The following is a 20,925-nucleotide window of genomic DNA, read 5'->3' on the forward strand; positions in this document are numbered from 1 at the left end:
TCCGATTGTTGTGATTCAGTTCATGCCCTAAATAGAGCCTCCCAAAGGCTGTAGAAAGTGAATTCTTGCAAAGAATTGAGACTTGGCTACTTATCAACATTTTCTTGCTGAATGTGAAAGATGGATACTTGACAGCAAATTTGGGTATAGAAATAAACATTTAGGGTCCATCTACAGAGGAGTACATATTATGTGGTGCTGTTAATAGACTGCTGTAGGAGCTGTCTGTGGGATGAACGCAAAAGGTAAAATTTTCTGGGCGAAAAGACCCAGAATGGTGAGTAGGGTTTCAAAAGCCAGTGAAAGATTCAGAGACAGCCCCTGTTCTCACTGTTAGGAGTCCCATAAGAAGACCAAGCTACACAACTGTAACAAATATGCACAGTACCTGGGTCAGTCCCATGCAGACTTCCTGGTTGTCAGTTCAGTCTCTGTGAACCCGTGTGAGCGAGGTGCTTAGTCGTACTGAAACTGATAAGACATGTTTTATTGGTACTTATTAGAGAAATTCCCATTTCTGGATGAAGACAAAAGAGGCAGGGATTGGGGGAGGGGTGAGAGAGGGACTGGAAGGGGAGGATGGGAGAGGCTGTGGCCAGGAAATAAAATAAATAGATGAATTAAAAATAAATAAATAATAAATAGATAGATAGATGAATAAAAAATATTTTAAAAAATAAAATTTGCAGAGTAACCCTGTAAAGGTTCTCTTTAAAAGTTTTCATTATTCCTCTCTGCATTTGTCTATTATATATCTATATCTCCAACATCTATACTTCCAAATAGCAAGTCAATATTTTGAGCAGGTACCCCAAGGAACATTTACGGATTCCCCTCCAACTTACATGTATTAAGCTTTAACGACGTTTGTATGGAAAATAGTTTATATTAGCTTCTCAAATCTTTACTTTTGACCCTACAAATGGCCTAAAAGAAAGTCAGCATTTTTTCCCCAGTTTCTCTTTCACAAATAGTTTCTATTTCTTTAGAGGATTCACAGAAGAATTTATTCTGTGAAAAACATCACCTAAGGGTATTTTATGCTCATCCTAGTCTGCCAGGAATAAATGAGTGACCATCCCCTCATGTGTTCTTCAACAACAGTGTTGAGAGTCACTGGTCACTCAGTTAACCATTCAAGAAATTTGCTACTGCTGTGGTCACTGCTGAAGACGGCACTTTGTATCGCAGAAACGCATGGACCAGGCAATGCTGGAGATGCAGTGAAAAGATTCTACAACAAAGTTTATTCATTGCTACAGTTGTGGTAAACAATAGGAAGATCCCAAATGTGTGTTAATCCTTTACACTGACAACATAAATTTACCTCATATGGGAACAAGACTGAAAATTAAATGAAAATTAATGACATTTAAATTAAAGATCTCTTTTCCAATGAATCTTTCCTGTATAGCTGAGGTCCAAGTTAAAGTGTGATATGACAAGACAAGTATTTGACTTACCCAGAGAAATACAGAGCGATAATTTGCACAATTTTTAATCCCTTATCTTTTTGAAGATTGATAAAACAGCGAGAGGGAAGTGATATGTAGTTATCTTAGTAGAACATTTCCTCTTCATCTCTCAGTCATGTGGGGGTGGCTACAACTAGCCTTCCCCCACCTGCTGCTAACTTCTGGCCTTCGTGTCCAAGAGCAGGACACCATGGCAAGACATGAGTAGGGAGTAGTCATTTTTCCCCTGTCCAGTTTGCTGAGACAGAGGTGTTTATCAGCAGGCAGGTAATGGCTATTTCTAGACATTTATCTCATTCCCTAGAAAACAAATTTACCTGTGGTGGGTTTTGGGAGGGGGTGAGTGTTGGTGACAGACAGAATTAGTAAACTTGATTTTCAACTTAGTACTGCATTTTACCCTTCATTTTTCTTTTACCATCTTTTCTACTATTTTTCTTTTCTTGATTTAATTTTGACCAAAATTAGGATAACCATTAATTTAAAAAGATACCCATTAAAATCATGGGTTTTCACTAAAATATAAAGTTTAGAGAACTATACTGAGCAAATGAAATTACTCTTCACCATCACATAAAATACCAGTGTTATATATTCCTACAAGAAACTTCAGCTTCAATCTCTTCACAAAGTTTCTGTCTAACCAGGATAGAAGAAATCTACTTACTGAAGACTTTAATGAAAAACTTGTTACTTAATTGGGTTAAAATGTCAAGAAATTATCCTTTTTGTCTCAGACTAGAAGAAAAACTATGCTCTATTTTCAGAACCTGTAGATCCTGTGTTTGGGAAGACTTGAGGGTCTACTGTTGGAGTTCACAGGTTTGTAGCAACGGTAAAGCCCTCTTTCTTTAACCTTCCACTGAGTTCCAGGTTGTTATTAGCATACCACAGAGCCATACCGTCAGCAGCTGGAGACTAAGTTGTTATCTTAGTCCATCAGTCCATCTTGACTTCCCCTTCGGAGCGGCCACCTCTCTCGTCTTCCCAACCTTGCTTTCCATATTTCTATTTTTAATTTGATTGGAAAAAGGTATTTTTTCATATAGTAAGAATCATCTTATTGTTATGTTCCTTTCATAGAATAGTAATATTTGGTTTTGTCCTGGGTACCTGGGATATCTAGTTTCAAGTTCTTGGTCATCCAAGTAGTCTCATGTATGGTTTCCATCTCAGGGAATAGGCCTTAGGTCAATTCAGATATTGGTTGGTTACTCCCACAAGATTTTAGCCACCTTTTCCCTAGCATATCTTGTCTGCAGGACAGATCATAGATCAAAGATTTTGTGAATGTCTTAGGAGCATACACAGTACCTTCTGGTATCTTATAATCTCAGAACTGTAAACACCTTGAAGAGGATATCACAATAAATTAAATAAAATGAATTTATAGTTCAATAAATTATACCTACTAGTGAAATCATTGCCATTTCTGTGTTTCTAGTTTACTGTGATACAGACATCAGCTGCGGACCAAAGCACATAGAACAGTTCTGGACAGAGGCTTCAGCAGACTGAATCAGTAGATAGAAACTATTATTGCTATCACTATTTGTAGAGTTCTCACTAAGACAAATAATTGGTCATTGTTATTAGAGCCAATATTTGTATCATCTCAGATTTAAACCGTTTCCTACAGTGGCAACAAGTATATAACTATGCTGAGAAGGAAGAGTAGGTACACTTTATATTTGCTCAAATTTTTTGATAAGCACTCCAAAAGTTACATGTAAATAAATTTGAAAAAAACCTTTGAGGGCAAGGATCTTGTGAAAGGAAAACATTAAAGCAGCTTTAGTAGCTTTTGATATTTAATTAATCCTTAGAAACCTATCACAATCAATTGTGAACCCCATAGAACTCTGGGATTGAAATGGCTCCATAAGATCATTTACTTCATTTCAAGTACACTAAGATTGATTTAGTATAGACACACATCATAATTAATATCCTTCCTGTTTATTAAGCATTAACTCATTAACTTTTTTCTGGAGATCATTAGAATATGAGTGCAGACATTTTGTCTGCTAAGCAATCTCATTAACTAACTGTTCAGCTACCTACATATTTTGTCGCTTAGATAAAAATCAAATGTGAATTAATGAGTAAATATTAAATATACATATTTTTTCACTAAATATGAGACTCAAAATCTGAAATATCAGTTATGCCACATATTAAAGTATCCAGACATCTTTTCTTATCAAGGAAAATGTCATTTCCTATAAATTTTAGGTAATTAATGCAGCCCATGCTCATTTAAAAACTAAATTTGGGCTCTGGGAACCAGTAGACCACTCCTTCAGGGAAGTGGGTAGGCTGATTGTAGATCTTCACCTCTCCCTCTGCTTCTCCAGATCCAGTCCCCTAGTCTCATCCCCAGCTCTGTAGAACACCTTCAGCTGTGACCTGTCCTCATTCGCTGCCCCATTTCCAGAGAACTAACTACATTGATTCTTTTCGAGTATCCTGATTCCCTCCTTTTTTTTGGAGCCCCTTGTACTGGCCTGTTTTGTAAGTCGACTTGACACAATTTAGACTCATCACAGGGAAGAGCCTCGGTTGAGAAAATGCCTCAGTGTTAAGGCTTTTTTCAATTAGTGAGTTATGGGGAAAGGCCAACTCATGATGAGTGGTCCATCCCTGGGCTGCTGGTCCTATAAGAAGGCAGGCTGAACAGCCAGGTGAAGTGAGTCACTAAGCAGCACCCTCCATGTCCTCTTCATCAGCTCCTGTCTCCAGGTTCCTGTCCTGACTTCCTTCAGCGATGAACAGCAATGCTGAAGAGTAAGCGAAATAAATTCTTTCCTCCCCAACTTGCTCATTGGTCATGGTGTTTCACAGCAATAGAGACCTTAACTAAGACACCCCTCTAAACCCTTAATCAAACAACATTCCTCAGTGTCAGATTCCCAATGCCCATAAACATATTTTATCTGGAAATCCCAGCACCCACATCTATCAGGACTCCATAAGATTTTCCTACCAGGCAACACACAGCCACCATCCTCTCATAAAACCCAGAGAGAAAAGAGAAACTAAGGTTTAAAACACACACCCAACAAAGACAAGGCAGGATACCAATATCTAGAATCACAATCCTTCCTATCACAAATGCCTAGACACCACTCCAGCTTAAATCACAGAAGTTACAAACCAAATGGATCTAACAGATATCTACAGAACATTTCAGCCAAACACAAAAGAATACACCTTCTTCTCAGCACCTGATGGAACTTTCTCCAAAACTGAACACATACTGGGAAACAAAACAAATTTTAACAGATATAAAAAAATGAAAATAATGAAACTAAAATCAGATAAACAATAATAGACATGATCTTATGAGATGTAGAAAAAGCATTTGACAAATTCAACATCCTCTATAATAAAATTCCTGGGGATATTAGGGTTATAGTGGACATGACTAAACACAGTAAAGGCAATTTACAGAAAGATCATAGTCATTATCAACTTAAAAGGAAAGAAATTCTACTAAAATCAGGAACAAGACAAGGTTATCCACTCTCTCACACCTATTCAAGTATTTGATGTGTTATCTATAGCAGGAAGAAAACTGAAGGAGATCAAAGATATAGGAACAGAAGAAGTCAAAGTATCATAATGTGTAGATGATATGGCATTATATTTAAATGACCCAAAAATCCCACTGGGGAACTCATACAGCTGATAAATACTTACATCAAAGTAACTTGATACACAATTAACTCACAAAAATCTGTAGCACTTCTATATACATACTGCAAAGGGACTGAGAAAGAAATAAAAATTAAAAATTATTTGTAGCCTCAAATAATATAAAATATCTTGAAATTAATCTAACCAAGCAAGTAAAATACTTGTGTTATTAAGGCTTCAAGTCTTTGAAGAAGATATCAGAAGATGGAAAAATCTCTCATACTCATGCACCAGTAGGATTAACATAGTAAAAACAGCCAGTCTGCCAAAAGCAATCTACAGATTTAATGCAATCATCAGCAAAATTCCCACATGATTCTACACAGACCTTAAAAGGACAATTCTCAGCTTCTTATGGAAAACTAAAACAAAGGACAGGATAGCTAAAACAAAACTGAATAATAAAAGAAATGCTGGAGGTATTACCATCCCATATTTCAAATTTTACTACAAAGCTATAGTAATAAAAACAGCATGAAAGTGGCACAAAAACAATCATGTTGATCCTGGAATCAAATTGAAGACCAAACATATACCCACACACCTATGGACACCTGATCTTTGATAAAGAAGCCAGAAATACATCTTAAGGAAAAAAGACAATATCTTCAACAAAAGGTTCTGGTTAAATGGAATGGCTGCATGTAGAAGAATTCAATCCATTCTTATCTCAAAACTCAACATGCAATTCATTCTTATCATCCTGCACAAAACTCTACTCCAAATGTATCAATCACAAAACTGGACTCCAAATGGACCAAGGACCTCAACATAAAATCAGATACAATGAACTTGATAGAAAAAGAAGTGGGGAATTGCTTTGAACTCATTGGTACAGAAGAAGACTTTCTGAACAGGACACCATTAGCACAGGCACTGAGATCAATAATTAGTATATGGAGCCTTATGGTACTAGGAAGCTTCTGCACAGTAACAGACACCATCATTCAGACAAAGCAGAAACCTGCAGAATGGAAAAGTATTTTTATCAACCACACATTTAATAGATGACTAATATTTGGAATATAGAAAAAACTTTTTAAAAGCTATATATAAAGGAAAATAAACCAATTTAAAAGGGGGTAGAATTCTAAACAGAGAATTCTCTGCAGTGGAAACTCAAATGGATAAGAAACACTTACAGAAATGTGCATCATTCTTACCCATCAGGGAAATGCAAATCAATACTACTTTGAGGTTTCATCTTGCACCTGCCAGAATGGCTCAAATCAATAAATTAAGTGACAGTTTATGCTGACAAGGATTTGGAATCGGGGGGAGTAGACATCCATTGTTGGTAGGAGTGTATGGAAATCAGGGTGGCAGTTCATCAGAAAGATGGAAATTGATATATCTCAAGATTCAGTTATACTACTTGAGCATATAAGGGATGCTTCATCCTATGACAAAAATATTAGCTCAAAGATATTTGTTGTCACTCTATTCATAATAACCAGAAATTAGAAACAACCTAGATGTCCTTCAACAGAAGAATAGGGAAAAGTGTGATAAATTTATACAATGGATTAATGCTCATAAAAAGATGACATCATGAAACTTTCAGGCAAAAGGATGGAACAGAAAAAAAAAATCTTGAGTCAGGCATCTCAGACCCAGAAAGACAAATACAACACATATTGTTAAGTCAATGGTAAACAACCTACAAATCCATCGCCTCAGAGAGGTCAGGTATAGAAGAATAGACTCATAGAGTCACATGGATCTCTCTGGGGGAAATTGAATAGATTTTACATATGGACTGGGGATGAGGGGATGAGAAAGGAGAATCAGATGGGGAGGGAGAGTGGAGATGAGTTGAAAGAAGAATTGCTGGAGAGACATCTGGAATTGAGGGAAACTTAAGGAATGATATGAAACCTTCTTAAAGCAGAAACTTCCTGAAATACATGAAGCTGATCCTAATAGAGTCTCCAAATAATGAGAGAGTGTATCACAACCAGCCATCTTTTGTCACTAAACAAAGCTTCCCATAAAAGGACTGGGTTACATCCAATGGGTTGTTGGTCAAAGGAGTACCATGGAAATCTACGAGAAAATCCATGCTGTTGCCCAGATAATGAGTTGCTCTCCACAAATTGACCCCAAGTTCCTACTGCTGAAGACAAAACCTACACAATTCACTGACCATGAAGAATTTGAGCTGGTGTCTACACAGAGCCTTCATCCCCATGTTCTGGAGTGTTTGGTACAGGATTATACTCTGCACACTACCAAGAGAAATGTCAACATCCACAAAGCAACAAACCCTTTGATCTACAATGTTTTACTGCCTGGAAGATATGCCAGGGCAACGGTGGAACAAAAGTTATAAGAGTAACCAATTAATAACTACTTTGACTTAAAGGTCACACCCAAGATGGAACACACACCCAACAGTACGTGTGTGATCAATAACTAAAGACTAGATACCTGGTCCTAGGGAAAAACCAAATACTATTGGTTTATTACAAAAAAAGTACTGTGAGAAAATGACTCCTAAAGTTATTTTATTATATTCATAGATCAGTACCTTGTTCAGCCATCAGAAAAGCTTCTTCCTGCAGTAGATGTAAACTAATATATAGACCCATAGCCAGACGATGTTCAGAGAGCCAGAGACCTTGGAACACTCAACCCTATATGGGACCTCTCCATCTGATAAATCCCTCCCCTCAGAATTCAAGAACCCTGTGGATACAGAGCAAGAGTGGATGGAGGACATCAAGAAAACAAGGTCTTCTAAATCTACATTAGTGAATTTCATATGAACTCACAGAGTGAATCAGCGTGAACAGGGCCTGCACACAACTGCCCCAGGTTCTCTGAGTTTATAGTATGGCTTCCAGTTTAGTGTTTTATGGGATTCCTGAATGTGAGAAAAAGTTGGTCCCTGGTTCTTGTGCCTTCTCTTGGGTTCCTGTCAAACCTCGATATGATAGTATATGTTTTATTTTATTATATATTGTTTTGTTATATTTAAAAATATGAATGGATGAATGAATGAATGAAAACCTCAATACTAGGGTAAAGGTTAACAACTGAATTGTAACTTATACCTGCTGGAAGAGTGAAAATCTGTTTTCTCCGATGGATTGATACTGGGTATATCAACACCAAGGGTAGGCCTCATGTTCACGTATAGTTGATCAACATATAATGGTTTTGTTTTGCTTTCCTTGGGATATTGTTTTATTTTATTTTATTGGTTCTATTGTTGTTTGTGATTTCTGTTTCCTCTTAGAAAGAGCCAAAGTTGTGTGGGTAGAGGGGGAGAAGGTGGAAGTAATCTGTAGAGGGAAATTAAAGTGAAAAGTTGTTTTTGACAAAAATTAAAAACATATAAATTTTAGGCAATGTAAAACGTCTATTTTTACAATAATAGATTTTAGTTGATAGCTTAAGTCACACTATACGCTGATTTTGCTTTTTCTATTTTATTTATTTTTGAATGGCCAGTGCACAGAATAAGTCTAATACATAGTGAATGAAGAGATATGTATACTGGAAAAGCAATAAGTAGCATTTATAATCCAACATCAATAAAAAGACTTCTAATAGAATACAAAGAGGACTCTTTCAGTGGACACAATTAAGACAACAGGATTAGGTATGAAGGTGTTACTATACATCACTTACCTCAACATTTTGAAAAGAATAAGTACGAGGTACCATTGTCATTCATACTAGTATATTTTAGAGTATAATTATTATAACTTGGCATCTCTAAGATATAATCTTTCCCTTATAATATAAAATTAAATGTATCCTTTTAGTACTCAAAAGAAAAACTGTGTAGTTAGATTTGAAATCATAGTCAACAAGATACTTTACACAGAAACCATTTTTCAAACCTGTATGTAATAGTTTAGCAAATTCTAAATGGTTTTAAAATATGTAGGTGGTTATAAGTAATTATAATTATGTTAATTCCTTCTGCAAACATTTTCCAGCCTGTATCTTAAAAAAATGTTTAACATGTCTTTCTGAAAGACATGCTATTAACTAAACATAAATATTCTCAACATATTTCATTATGTCCAAAAATTAAAAATGTGACCTGAATAAAAATGATAAAATAATACTTGGTGATATATTCTATTATGTTTACATTGCTAATATGTTTTTATATAACTATCAAACAATTGTTATTCTAGTTATGCTTGTAATTTAAAATTTTGCTGTCTTTCCAATAATACACAATTATTTCTAAGGCTTTTTTTTGTATTTGTTTGCTTGTTTGTTTTACAGTCCAACCAGAGTTTCCCCTCTCTCCTCTCATCCCAGTCCTTCCCCACCTCTCCTATCCCCACTCATTCCCCCTCAATTTCTATTAAGAAAAGGTCAGAACTCCCATGTATGTCAGACAGCCATAACATATCCAATTGCAGTGAGACCAGGCATCTCCTCTCCTATTGAGTCTAGACAAGACAACCCTGTAAAAGGAAAGGGTCACAAAAGCAGGCAACAGAGTTAGAGATAGTTTCTGCTGCCGCTGTTAGGAGTCCCACAAGGAGATCAAGCTATACAATTGTAACATATATGCAGAGTGACCACATAGCCTCCCCGGTTGTCAGTTCAGTCTTTGTGAGCACCTATAAGCCCAGGTTAGTTGATTCTGTGGGTTTTCTTGTGGTGTCCTTGACCTCTCTGGTTTCTACAATACTTCATTCCGCTCTGCCAAAGGATTCCAGGAGTTGCACCTAATGTTTGGCTGTGGGTCTCTACATCTAATTCTACCAGTTGCTGCAAAAAGTTTCTCTGATGACAATTGGGCTAGGTACCTATCTATAAGTATAGAAGAACATCATTATGAATCATTCATTCTTGTCTTGCCAGTCTGTCTGGTTCTATCCTAGGGCTCTTGACTATCCTGCCTCCAGGGCTTGGCCCTCTATCCAATGTCAAGGCTGGACTCCCTCTCATGGTATGGGTCTCAAGCTGGACCAGTCATTCGTTGGCCACTCCAGAATCTATGTGTTACCTTTAGCCCAGTACATCTTGTAGGCAGTTTGTAGGTTGAAGGTTTTGTGACTGGGTTTGTGTCTCAGTCTGTCTACTGGAAGTCTTGCCTGGTTAGAGGAGAGGGCCAGTTCAGGCTCCATTATCTCCTATTGTTAGGGTCACTCTCATGGATTCCTGAGAGTTTCCTCTGCACTAAGTTTCTAGCTCATCCCAGAGATATCCCCAGTTTCCAGTTATCTCTCCCAGTACTCTCCTTCTTCATCCTTCCCAGCCTAAGCCCTCCTGTTCCCATCTCTCACCCTTACCCAGACACTTCCATTTCCATGCCATCCTCCAGCAAAGTCTATTATATTTCGCCTTCACAGTGAGATTCATGTGTCCCCCTTTGAGCCCTCCTTGTTACCTAGCTTCTCTGAGTCTTCAGATTATAGACTGGCTCTACTTTGCTTTATTGCTAATATCTATTTTTAAATGAGTATATATCATGTTTGTCTTTCTCAGTCTGTATTACCTTACTCAGGATGATCTTTTCTAGTTCCATCCATTTATCAGCAAATTTCATGATGTTATTGTTTTTGACAGCTGAGTAATACTCCATTGTGTAGATGTACCATATTCTAATTGTCTATTCTGTCTATTCTTCTGTTGAGGGACATCTAGGTTGTTTCCAGTTTCTGGCTATTAAAAATAAAGCTACTATGGATATACTTGAACAGGTGTCCTTTCCATACGGTGGCGTGTCTTTGGGTATATGATCAGGAGTGCTATAGCTGGACCTTGAGGTAGATCAATTCCCAATTTTCTGAGAAATTTTCATACTTATTTCCAAAGTGGCTGTACAAGTTTACAGTCCCACCAGCAAGGGATGAGTGCTTCCTTTGCTCCACATCCTCTCTAACATAAGCTGTCATTCTTGTTTTTTAGCTTCACCATTCTGGCAGGCGTAAAATGTAATCTCAGAGTCATTTTGATTTTCATTTCCCTGATGGCTAAAGATATTAAACATTTCTTTAAGTGATTCTCAGCCATTTGAGATTCCTCTGTTGTGAATTCTCTGTTTAAATCTGAATGGTATATTTTAGTTGGAGTATTTGGTTTTGTTTGTTGTTGTATTCATGTCCAGTATTTTTAGTTCTTTATATATTTTGAATCTCAGTCTTCTGTGAGATGTTGGGTTGGTGAAGATCTTTTACCGTTCTGTAGGCTACCATTTCATTCTTTTTTTAAATTCTTTTTTAATAAAATTTCCGCCTCCTTCCCGTTTCTCATTTCCCTCCCCCTCCTCCCACATATTGTCCCCTCCCCCCACTCCCCTCCCCCTAACCCCACCCCTCCACTCCTCCTCCCACTCCATTCCCCCTCCCTCTGGATATTGAAGAGCAGTACAAATTCCCTGCCCTACGGGAAAACCAAGGTCCTCCCACTTCTATCTAGGTCCAGGAAAGTGAGCATCCAAACAGGCTAAGCTCCCACAAAGCCAGTTCATGTATTAGGATCCAAACCTAGTGCCATTGTCCTTGGCTTCTCATCAGCCTTCATTGTCCGTCATGTTCAGACAGTCCGGTTTCAACCCATGCTTATTCAATCCCAGTCCAGCTGGCCTTGGTAGGCTCCCAATAGATCAGTTCCACTAGAGTACTACTCAGCGGTAAAAAACAATGACTTCTCAAATTTTGCGTGCAAATGGATGGAAATAGAAAGCACTATCCTGAGTGAGGTATCCCAGATCCAAAAAGAGGAACATGGGATGTACTCACTCATAATTGGTTTCTAGCCATAAATAAAGGACATTGAGCATATAATTTGTGATCCTAGAGAAGCTCAATAAGAAAGTGAACCCAAAGAAAAACGTATAGTCATCCGCCTGGATAGGGGAAGTAGACAAGATTGCCGGGCAAAAACTGGGAACTTGCGGGTGAGGTGGCATGGGGCTAAGGGGAAATGGGGTGAGAAACGTGAGAAGGGGAGGATGGGAGGAGCTTGGGGAAATGGGATGGTTGGGATATAGGAAGGGTGGATACGGGAACAGCGAAATATATATCCTAACTAAGGGAGCCATCTTAGGGTTGGCAAGAGACTTGACTCTAGAGGGGCTCGCAGGTGTCCAGGGAGATGTCCCCAGCTGGTACCTTGGGCAACTGAGCAGAAGGAACCTGAAATGACCCTATCCTATACTGATGAATATCTTGCATATCACCTTAGAACCTTCATCTGGCGATGGATCGAGATAGACACAGAGACCCAACTTGGAGCAACGGACTGAGCTCTTAAGATCCAAATGATGAGCAGAAGGAGGGAGAACATGAGCAAGGAAGTCAGGTCCACGAGGGGTGCACCTACCATTTCTTTCTTTTGGTATCATTAGTCTGAGAAAATTTTTTTGAGTACTTATCCTACCTAATTATCTTAGTTAGGATTTCTGCTGCAGTGATGAAACACCATGACCAAAAAGGAAGTTGGGAAGAAAAGGGTTTATTTTTTATTACACTTCCACTGTAGTCAGTCACTGAAGGAAATCAGGACAGGAATTCAAACAGGACAAGAGCCTGGGGGCAGCTTGCTCCCTATGGCTTGGCCAACCTACTTTCTTATAAAACCCAGGACCACTAGCATAGGAATAGCACCACACAGAACAGGCTGTGCCCTCCCCATCACTTAAAGAAAATGTCCTACAGGTTTGACTACAATCTGATCTTATGGAAGCATTGAGGTTCACTCCTCTCAGAGGATCTTAGATTGTGTCGAGTTGACACAAGACTATCCACTACAATGATTACATGCACACATAATTGGCCTTTGATCACTATTGTACTTTGTAGAAAAAACAAGTTGATTCTTGTTCATTCTCAGTATTACTGGTTCTTACTAGCATATAAATTATAATTGAATCATCTGAATTTTCCCCCAGTTTTTTCACACAAGAGGAAATTCAGTGTCTCTTTCCCATTCATGATGCTATGTGTACTACTGTCAGCAATTCTAAGCATCATTGCCTTTAAAGGTGTTTTATACAGCTCCTGCTTTAAAACTGAGGCCTTCTCATATTGATAAAGAATAGCTCAACCTGATTCTTCAAAAGTCAGTGTGATTGGCCTTTTGGCTTTCTGCAATGTCAACAAACACTCAAGAAATAATTAATGCTGAAATCTCAGGCATTTGAAATGGACTTAGAGGTTTTTTGCCATTATGGAAAGTGCAGAAAGAGGAAATGTTTTCAGAAATACCACAGTTACCCTTGCATGTGCCGTCTCCTCTCATCAATCAAAACATAAGAGAATCACTAAGTTTCTACATATATTAAAATCTGTTGGGTTCCTCAGCACAGATTGCCATGATGATGATCTAATATTGCCTATGATGGAGATTAAAGAAGTGCCTTGCTACTTAGATTGTAAAGAATGAGTTTCTGTTTATATTAGCTAGAGTTCCTTTAAAAAACTAAGAACAAAAGATCTTGTGATGTCAAGTTCCAACTAATAAATCAAAACAATTCCTGTACCTAAGGCTCAGGGATCACTGTGTAAAGAAGGTGAGAAGAAAGATTACAAAATTTTCTGAGATTGTGTCTCCTTAGGAATGCCACAAAGGCTACACCCCTGAAGTCTCATCAAAATGGCTTTCTAAACAAGACCTGAGCTACCACATTACCAGCTGGTAATAGCATTAACACAGAAAGGGAAAAGCCCTCTGCATAAGTGTATAAAGTTGTTATGTATATGTATGTACACACACACACCCTTTGCATATGTGTATATAGTTGTTATATATATGTATATATATATATGTACATACATACACTCTCACACAGATATACAAACACACTATTTAAAAGAGGAATCCATGTATGTCTCTCTTAGGATTCTCATTGTTGTCTAGGTTCTCTGGGATTGTGATTTGCTGATTTTCTTTGCTTTATGTTTAAAAACCAGTTATGAGTGAGTACATGTGATAACTGTCTTTCTGGATCTAGGTTACCTCTACATGGGAAGTAGTAAAAGACAAGATCTCCTGAGTAAATTGAGAGCATGGGGACCATGGGAAATGATTGAAATGGAAGGGGAGAGAGGGAGGGGAGCAGAGAAACATGCATAGCTCAATAAAAACAATAAAAAAAGAGAAGTCCATAAATTTGATAGAGTGAAGGAGATATATAGTAGTAGGAGGAGGAATGAAAGGAAGGGTAAAATGATGTAATTACACTATAATATCACAAAATTAAAACTATATTATGAAAAATAAAACAAAATAATTTTGTGGAAAAAATCTATTACAAAATTTCATTGTTAAAATTCTGAATTCAAATTTGCATACAATTTCTCTTTCCACCTCTGGGTAAACCACTTGTCCAAATCCAAACATAAATTTATCATGAGCAGTCTTGTCAAACCACCTAATGGTAATTTTCCTGTATAATTTCTTTGTATATAGAAAAAATTCAAATCCCAGTATTATAACTTGCTCACAGTGTTTTTGTTTGTTTGGTTTGATTTGGTTTCTCCATAACTTTGGAGCCCGTCCTGATATTGGCTCTTGTAGAGCAGGCTGGCCTCAAACTCATGGAGATATGGCTGCCTCTGTCTTCTGAGTGAAACAGAATTTTTAATAAATACTCAAGCCAGACATGGTGGTGTACACCCTTAATCCCAGCACTCAGATGGAAAAGGTAGGTAGATCTCTGTAAGTTTGAGAACAGTTGTATAGTGAGACTGTCTCTAAATAAATGATATTTGAATTAACTTTCCTATGTATCATTCACAGTAAAAATTATTGAATGTTCTCCCTGTGTTAATCAAGTGATTGATATAGCTTAATTTTTAAGGTTTTACTGTGCTGATACTTGCAATAATTTAAGATTTATAAATTGCCAAAAACTTTTGCTTTTGGCATTTAAATAACTTAGGGTTTTGTTGACATGAGACATGATTGCTCCTGGCAGCATCAATCTATTCCCGAGAGAATGTTGAACACCAAAGACATTCCACCTGGAGCCTTTATTCTTGGCAGAACTGGCCTTTGGGCAAATAAATGCCCATATCTCAACCACTGAGAGAGATACAGAGTATCCGTAAATGAATAAAACAGGACTGTCATATCCTGCCAAGAGAGGATAAGATAGTTTTGAAAAGTTTCTTGCCTTTGAAAATGGTATGTTGTAGTAGGGGCTGCGGGCTATGTTCCTGCCGCCCCGGCTCCCGCATGGCTTCCCGCCACCCAGCTAGCTTTCCCCGAAATAACAACACACAAACTGTATTCTTTTAAACACTGCTTGGCCCATTAGCTCTAGCCCTTACTGGCTAATTCTCATATCCTGATCAACCCATCTCTAATAATCTGTATAGCACTAGTCTTACCGGGAAAGATTCAGCATGTCTGACATGGCGGCTTGCTTCATCGTGCCTGCCCTGAGAGGGGCTGCTCTGCATCTGAGCTCACTTCCTCTTCCTACCAGCATTCTATTCTGTTTACTCCACCCACCTAAAGGTTGGCCAATCAAATGGACCAAGGCAGTTTCTTTATTAGCCAATGACCTTCCTCCATCAGTATGTCAGTTATGCTAGGCCTTAGCCAAAGTTGGTTGTTTCAACATTGCAAATGAGACTTTGGGTGATTGCCCAGGTAGTCAGTTGTCTCTGTCATTTGTTTGCACATTTTGGAAGGTTCTCAACTGCACTTGCTGATTACTCAAGTAATATTGTTTCCCTTCTCAAATCTTTGATGGAGTTGAAGATTAGATAATTGTGGTTACCTTCCTCATGATTTAGCCAAGCTTAATTTCAATACAATATTAGACACCTTGAAATAGAATGTATAATAAAATTTTTGTTATGCATTTCTTGCTTAATATTGTTTATTGTTCGTAATTTTATATTTGATATCTGTTCCTATTATATATAGTTGTATTGGGTTTGGATCGATCTTGTTCAGACAAAAGGGAGAGATGATGGGGAAACTATCGACCAATCACACCTAGTTAGGGTGTGGCTACCTGTAACCCAGGTAGCAAAACTGGTAGAACACAGGCGTGCACTCTCTCTCTGCGGTGCCTGCCGGACATCAAACCTCCCACTCTTGTAGTGTGAGTTTCCCCGTTTCAAGTATTAAAATATAACTGTTATTCTTGAACTGGTCTGGTTATTTATCTTACTGACCTAATTTGCCAACAAGCTACTTCCATGCATGTTTTACTTCTAAAATTAGATGGTAGAACTCTGCTCATGAGAGTGTGTTTTTGTTCTGAAATTTTAGGTATACAATATCCATATAGTTGAGACTCTCCAGTAAAGTGGTGTAGTGGTTCTTCCCCTATGCAGCTCCTCTGCCTTAAGATCCTTTACAATAGATCTTTTCTCTACCCAGATGGAATGGTGTTGTTGATGTCATCACTATTAAAGAGCTTGTCTGACATACATAGATTAAAGCAATCCCCACTGAAATGTCTTGAGTCATTGTCAGGGAGTCTGGCTCATTGTACAGCAGTGTCCATCTAAGTTTACTGTGATGGCTATCAAGTGTATCAAGTGATTTTATCACTTACATGTAGGCAGAAAAAGCAACTGAAGCCAAAGTTCTTTGTGAGACAGTCCCCAGTGACTGAGGAAAACTGTCCAGGGTAGTCCCAAGACAGCAGCTTGCCCTAGAATTCATTGTGGAGAAGGCTAGAATCCCTGTGCTCAAGGATTGATGACATCTCATTTGTGATGGGAACTGTAACAGAGCCCAGACTGCCTGACTAACTCTTCTTCATCACTGACATTCATCACTCCTGTGCAATCCATACTTACCATTGAAAGCTACTGTTTAGAAAATGTGGAGAGATGTCTTCTAGCTAATGGAATGTAAATTTTCATTATTGCATTAGTAATACAAATAGTACTTAATTCTTTTATAAGAAAATAAAGTCTTCCACCCCAATATCCCCTGCTGATGGCTGTAGTCATTTAATGGGCTTCATTACTGATCATTACTGCTACCACTGTTGCATGTAGTATGCCAGCAGCAGACCAAGAAAGACTGCCACATGAGGTCACAGGCTTTAGCATAAATCAATCCAGTTGGCAAATATTAGAAAGGAATGCAAAGAGTATTTCTGGAAGATATTCAAAATCCAATCAGATCAGTAATGCTCTGATTTACTGCCTCCTGTCTGCTGTTGCTCTCACTTAAATGGCCCGAGCTTCCTTCCCAAAGCCAGTGATGGAAATATTTAAACCACAGATGACATTTAACAGGAAGGAAGACATAAACAAAACCCAAATGGGTATTTGACATCCTTAATGCCCAAGCACAAGGGTCAAAGTTCATAGAGTTATTTAATCCAGCCATGTAAATTAAATTACATTTTGTCTGAAATAAATCAGACTAAGCCTACTGAAAACTGGACAGAACATCTTAAGGAAACCTCTTTAAATGTTCTCTCTTCTCTGTCTTCCTTCCTCGATCCCTCTCTATTTATGAAACATTGTAGACCGCCTTGATGGGTTAATCTGTCTAGGGTTTGTAACCCGCCTGGCTGGTCAGTTATTCCAGGGTCACAGAGAGGTACCACCTGAAAGACATAGGCTGATAAGAGGAATGAGGCTAAGCATATTTGTCGAAGCCTCCATTTATTAGAGTCATGGTTACAGCTTATATAGCCCCTGGATGAGGAGCTTGGGGGGCTGGGGCACGGGATCTTGCCACGTGGTCCATGCCTGTCACGTAGGTTATGATCGGTCAGGTCACGATTCCTTGGTCAGGAAGTCACAAGTTGACACACCTAGTTCTCTAGATAGTTTGGAATGTGAGGCGGGTTCCGTTAACAGATAGCTATCTATTAACAGTTAATTTGGGTGTGGGATAGGCTTTGTCAATAAGACTATTCTCAATACAATTGAGAAGTAGAGCTCTCTGCAAAACTCCTCACGGCGATGATTCCTATAATAATTTGGGGGGACATGGCTCCTGACAAAACATAAAACTTTTTTTTGCTAATGTTAGATGCAGTTTGAACACAAATGCTAACTTTCATTTTAAACCATCATCTATATAACCTAAAACCAGAAACAGAAGGAAAACATGCCATAGCTAATCAGTTGGTAGAAGAATGTGGATGAGATCCACCAGGAAATACCTAGAAGAAAGGAAAGCCTGTCTGGGAACAGCAGATGTTACTGCAGAGTTGCCACAGATAGGGGTAAATTAGGAAGCAAATCTAAGAAGAAAATGATATTAGCATATTTAGGTCCTCATGTCCAAACTTAGGAGAGGCATTAATTGCATGCTGAGCATGGCAGAAGGTCTAGGTCCAACGGCTTTATGGTACTTCTGCGTTTCGATCACTGGGAAGGGAGATTAGGTTTGATTCACGTTTCTCAACTAGAAAGAATTCAGCATAGATCACAACAGAGCTCACTCACATTCAATAAAAAGAAAACCTTTGCAGTTGAGATTTCTTCCAAAAGGCAGGTATTCTTTTTTGGTTCTGGTGTTTTACACAAAGAGTCTTTCTGTGACTAATTGCCAAAGATATCCTGTGGATAGTATTCTCCATGTGGAAACTTAACTCTGACTGATTTCAAAAATCCTTTTCAATCATTATCTTGGCTTATTTCAAAGCCTGAGATCAATTAAAGGTCCCAAGATACAATCCAAAGTCCTACTTTCTATGAAAACTCTCAACATTTGTATCTATCACTGAGTTCTCAGGAACCCATTTGAAGCTGAATTCAGATACAAGTCCATAGTGCTGCTTCATATAACACTATCTCATGAATTTTTAAGCTCTCTAAAAACAGATCAGACCCTAGTTCATGGCAGATCTTCAAGACCCCATTTGAGCAACATTTTGTGTAATTGGGGTTTTGGTTTTACTTCTTCATTTTCTATTTCATAGCCAAATAGCTCTTTCTCTAGTAAAACCACTTTATTTTTTGCAAAATAAAATGCATTGGAAGAACATCACCCTCATAGAAGTAATACAGATAGCACCTTAAGATCCGAACAGATTTGTTGCTTACCTTCTGTGAGAACATGAAGTGAGGGCGCACCAGTGATGGTCTTCCCATAACAAAGGAAAAAACTTTAGTATTCTAGGGATTGATATGCTAAAAGCTGCAGCAGTTGGGGTTGCAGAACTTGATAAAGTGCTTGGTGCAAAAGACAGAAGGCTTGAGTTCAGATCCTCAGCACCCATGTAAAAACTGCAGGGCACTACACATTAGTTCAAGGGATTGTCACGAGAGACAGGCAAATCCCACAGCTCATTAGTGAGCCTGTCTCACTAAGACTATGATCTCCAGGTTCAGTGAGAGATCCTGCCTCAAAGAGTAAGGTGGATAGTGACCAAGGAAGAGAGCAGATATCAAATTCTCAACTACACACAGGTACACACAACAAAAAAGAAAACGCATAAATTTAGTTTGTTCACTACGTGGACTTTTGTTGTGATTTTAGCTATGAAAACAAATCAAGAAAAAACATAAAGGTGCACTGGGGTGCAGATGTAATTTCCAAATGATTGTCTCACTTCCTTTAGATATATGCCATAGTGTGGGATTCCTACATCGGGTTGATTTTTGAGTTTTGGGGGGTGTTTCATACTGTTTTTCACAATGGTTGCCATAGTTTGCATTCCCAGCAACAGTGAACAAGGTCTGCCTGTCTTCAACCTCCTCGTCATTACACTGATCAGATGGGGAAATAACTCACTGTGGGATTGATTTGCATTTTCCTGATGATTAATGATTCCCAACATTTCTTGTACTTCATGTACTCGGAGGTGTTTATTTCATATCTTTCAAAAAATGCCTATTCATTTATAACATTTCCTTGGTTTTTGTCAGAGCACTTGGATTTTTCTCTCCAGTTGTCTGGGTTCTTTCTATATCTGGAATGCTAATGCCGCATCCAATATATGGTTTGTAGATACACTATCCCACCACTCAGCCGTCCCCACTGTGGGGATAGTTCTTATTTCTGGGCAGAAGCTTGGTGGGTTGATGATATCCCATTTGTCTGTTTATTCATTTTGGAAACTGTGCTTTGGGGGTCATCCCCCAAAATTATCACATTAGATCACACCCTGAAACTTTTATCCCATGTTTCCTCTGTGTTTAAATTTTCAGAGCCTTGACTACTTAATCAGTCTTGGCTGATTTTTTTATACATGGCATTGTATATAGATCCAAAACTATTATTTCCTCTTGTATGTTCATTTTTGATAGTTGACCATAAACTCATTAACTTAATCGGCATCCTCTCATCTATTCCATTGGCTTGTATCTGTCCTTATACCAATACCATGCTGTTCTGTTTGCTACAACTTTATCATTCTAGGTATACCCTGAAGTTAGTGATTTGGTGCCTGTAATTTGACTTCTTTTTCTACTTAATATTGCTTTAATACTTTGGTGATATTTTGGCTTCTTCTGAATTAACAATTGATTTTTTCTCTTTCTGTTGGAAATGTCATTCATATTGTAGAAAGAATTGCTTTGTATCTTCAGATCTCTTTGAGGAGCATGGACATTTTAACAATATTCACCTATTAAGTTCATGGACTTGAAATATCTTTCAAATCCCATTGTATTTACTTGTGCCTCAGTTTCTTTCATCAATGTTTAATAGTTCTCCATGATAAACCTTCCACTTTCTTGATTAAATTTATTCCTATTTTTTATGATGAGGTAAATCTAATTATTTTGTTGGTTTCATATTCACATTATTGCTCATGTAGGGTAAATTATATTGCTTTTATGAGCTGGTTGCATCCTTCAATTCTGTTGAAGTAAATTTCATGCATTCCTGAATG

The sequence above is a fragment of the Chionomys nivalis genome, chromosome 16, assembly GCF_950005125.1.
Source record: "Chionomys nivalis chromosome 16, mChiNiv1.1, whole genome shotgun sequence".
Lineage (NCBI taxonomy): Eukaryota > Metazoa > Chordata > Mammalia > Rodentia > Cricetidae > Chionomys > Chionomys nivalis.